We start from the raw sequence: 4,169 nt of genomic DNA, 5'->3' as shown, positions 1-4,169 counted from the left end.
TATAGTGACCTTGTGCTGTGGAGTATAGTACCACTGTTCTGTAGAGTATAGTGACCTTGTGCTGTGGAGTATAGTACCACTGTTCTGTAGAGTATAGTGACTTTGTGCTGTGGAGTATAGTACCACTGTTCTGTAGAGTATAGTGACCTTGTGCTGTGGAGTATAGTGCCTCTGTTCTGTAGAGTATAGTGACCTTGTGCTGTGGAGTATAGTGCCTCTGTTCTGTAGAGTATAGTGACCTTGTGCTGTGGAGTATAGTGCCTCTGTTTTGTAGAGTATAGTGATTTTGTGCTGTGGAGTATAGTACCTCTGTTCTGTAGAGTATAGTGACTTTGTGCTGTGGAGCATAGTACCACTGTTCTGTAGAGTATAGTGACTTTGTGCTGTGGAGTATAGTGTCTCTGTTTTGTAAGAGTATAGTTTGAAGATGATTCTTGATCTTAGAAAGAAATATTTCACAGCTAGTTTAGGCCCAAAACATAAAAAAAAAATAACTAACTGGCTTCTTTTGATGCAAACTATGTCGCATAATCTCTTTAATTAACGATTCACTGCTTAGTTGTTTCTTTATGGTTATCGAAATACCTTTTTCGTAGTATTGTCTTGTCTTGTATCTTATAATGGTTATAAAAATCCTGTATTATCGCAATTACCTTCTGAATTTTCTATTAATTCATTATGACTGGTAATTTTTCTAGTCAAAAGGTAGAGTTATTTGTAATAGATAAATGGTGTTATAGATTGTTTCACATATTTTCTTAAACTCAAAGAAAAAACATAATCCTTATGTTTAGAAACTAAAGTATGTATATTCAACTGATAGAAGTGAAGGGTGAATTGTACGAATTTTATTTTCGAAAAGGTATACATGTCATTGGTGTAATTTTAAAACTTGTTTACAGAACAGTTCAAACTTTCATGCTGTAAATTTATAAAACATTTGTAGCGGTACTCAAGTATACACCTATTTTTGAAGAACAAACATTTCGCTACCGTATATGTGTAACTGTATGCCTTAACAGATAATAGGTATAGAGACACAAGATATTTTCACTACAACCAAGAAAATTTGATATAACTGAAACAATATCCCTTAGTATGGAAAACTAAGAGAAACGAATTTTTGTACAAAACGTATAGTTAGGTAAATAACTGCTTTCTCTTCTATAAATTACAAGATATGACTACTTTTAGAAATATATAATTTTTCATTTATTTCTGGTTCATGATCTTAAGAGCAAACTTTTTCAAAGTAAAAAATTACACCAGTAGATGATGTTATCTTCTGGAAAACTAAACTTCACAGTCTAATGATTTTTTGAAAAAAACGTGAATTCAAACATTGATCGGTAACGGTAATTAAAACTTTATGCAGAAAATATATTCATTATGTTAAACACGTTTAAGTCAAAGTGATAACTCATTTCTACTTATAAGTCAAAATGCTATGCTTTTAAGAAGAGTTCTAGGCAAAGAAGATTTTATTGGATAAAAGCATCTCTTTAAGAGAAGGAGTGGATGGCATTTGGGACTTTTTTGCTGCTACTCCAAGAAGATGCAGGCCATAAAAACTTCAAATCTATCAATGCTACTTTAACAAATCTTGTAAAATAAAAATCGGTAAAAATTACCTAAATAAAGCAATAATTATAATTAGCAGTTGATTTTATGCACACTAATATCATAAGCCTTGATATAACTGTTTGTTTGTTTTGAATTTCGCGCAAAGCTACACGAGGGCTATCTGCGCTAGCCGTCCCTAATTTAGCAGTGTAAGACTAGTGGGACGGCAGCTAGTCAACACCACACACCGCCAACTCTTGGGCTACTCTTTTACTAATGAATAGTGGGATTGACCACCACATTCTAATGCTCGCACAGCTGAAAGGACGAGCATGTTTGGTGGGATGGGGAATCGCACCCGCGACCCTGAGATTGTGAGTCGAGCATCTTAACCACCTGGCCATGCTGGGTCCATCAATATAACTTATTTGTAAACTACAACAAAATAAATCTTATCTGATTTAACCACTTTTTCTTTCATAAAAGCTAATATGATGCTGAATGAATCAGTTCTTTTTATATATACAATTTAAGTCAAATACAAATTCAAAGAATTTTGAATTAATTAGTAACTGTATATTTTACAAATGTTCTAATACCGAGATATTAAAAAAAGAAAAACCTTTTCATAAATTAAATGAACATAAATGAGCTGGATAAATCTTTTATATGGCCAAAATACATGGTATAAATAGGAATAAGTTTCGTAATTTTTGATGGAAGAAACTTTTTAATTGACCGTCACTCTTATAACGTATCCACAGTTGAAAGTGTGGAGAATTTTCAGCAGTTTCGCAGTGCGAACCTTGGACCTTCTGGTCCAATATCCAACATGCTAACCACTAGGCCCAAGAATGATCATGAGATTCTTCACAAAGTTTTTATCACTGATGACATCTACTTGGGTGGCACATCTTACGTTACCCCAGGGTAAATGGGCGCCATTTTCAAAATTCATAAAGTTGGCACTGTAAGATTGTTTTCTGAAAGGTTGAGCTTAAAACATCATGAGCTACGATTTCCTGAAAATAAGATCAAAAATTTTCACTAATGCTTATTTCTAAAGGCTATTCGGATGACCTAGCTTTTGAAAGATATTAAATTCTGGAGAAATTCTAATATATGTAATATCTCATTAGAAATAACTCACTGTATTCTGCTAATTTAGAAGTTGTACGTTTATGGACGTACAGAGCCAAAAATGAAAATTATGAAATTACAGTAATAATGTTTATGATGATCAAATGATTTATCACCAGGCTGTGAATGTATGAGTAAAGAAAGAACATTTCTTACTAACTACTAACGTTTTTACATTCTCACATATACTCTGAAATGCATGCAATCTACATTTGCAGTGAATGCTAATCTTCACACACTCATTCCATTATATTTATATCTGGAAGTAATAATATCAGAGGAAGTAATCATGATTTCCAACAAAGAATTTTGTCTTATGGTTTTCTAATCAAACCCAGTTTAAGAACATATCATAAAACATAAGCATTACCTAGAATTAGGAACTTATTATAAAACAATAGTTAATAATATCTAACAACACAAAAACTTGTTTTTTATAATTTATTTATTTTGTCAAAAATAACAGATAAATAACAAACGTATACATATGTATACATGGAAAAGAAAATATTAGATTTATTTGCTGATATCAGCTAGTCATGAATACCTAATGTGAGCTTCATATACCCTAATGTGAGCTTCATATGCTTCTTATTACTTACATCAGCTAGTCATGAATATAAGAAGCATATGAAGTTCACATTAGGTATTCTTGACTAGCTGATGTAATAAGAAGCATATGAAGCTCACATTAGGTATTCATGACTAGCTGCTAACTGCGGTTTCAAGCTATATTATCTTAGCTAGGTGTAGAAAAGGAAATGTTACCCAACAAAGCTTCATATGATTTGGAGTAGAGAATATTGCTTGGAGTAAGTTTTTGTTATGATTATACATTAAACTTACTCAAACTAAATCACCTGTCGTTTGTCTCACTTACTGGTCATAAATATTCACAAACACAACGAACTAGAGATCGAGACAGAGATAACAATCATACGAGTAACAATCTGAAGAATTACCATAATAAGGAACTGCTAATAATAAGTTGAAATATTATATATTTAACAAAGTTACATATCAGAATAGAACTTCTAATTCTAAGCTATCAGAGGTAGCTATGAAATGTTTTTCCTAATACTGGATGTAAAGATTTGAGCTGATTGTTAAATCTCCAATGGCTATTTTCAAGTTGCTAACAGTAAAAAAGTGAAAAAGAGTCATAACAATTATATACATGCTCAGTATATGAGCTAAGAAGTTATATATATATATATATATTACCACTATTAACAATTTCCATGATATAGATCGAGTATTATATTAAAATACAACTTGCAAACACTATACTAGTGGTTAAATTTCCGACTCATGATTTCCAACAAAGAATTTTGTCTTATGGTTTTCTAATCAAACCCAGTTTAAGAACATATCATAAAACATAAGCATTACCTAGAATTAAGAACTTATTATACAACAATAGTTAATAATATCTAACAACACAAAAACTTGTTTTTATAATTTAT

General features: G+C 31.5%; 1 protein-coding gene across 1 annotated transcript in view; it reads right to left on the bottom strand.

Moving 5' to 3' along the window:
• Positions 1-826: 826 nt before the first annotated feature.
• LOC111084980 (protein quiver-like) overlaps positions 827-4,169 on the bottom strand; it is a 30,522-nt gene continuing 27,179 nt past the window's right edge. The window contains exon 5 of the mRNA XM_022381755.1: positions 827-2,585. The gene's annotated coding sequence lies outside the window, so the exon portion shown is untranslated. The remainder of the gene's footprint in view (positions 2,586-4,169) is intronic.

The sequence above is a fragment of the Limulus polyphemus genome, unplaced genomic scaffold (assembly GCF_000517525.1).
Source record: "Limulus polyphemus unplaced genomic scaffold, Limulus_polyphemus-2.1.2 Scaffold188, whole genome shotgun sequence".
NCBI classification, from domain to species: domain Eukaryota; kingdom Metazoa; phylum Arthropoda; class Merostomata; order Xiphosura; family Limulidae; genus Limulus; species Limulus polyphemus.
Note: the sequence above shows the minus strand (reverse complement) of the source record. Positions and strands in the feature narration are given on the sequence as shown.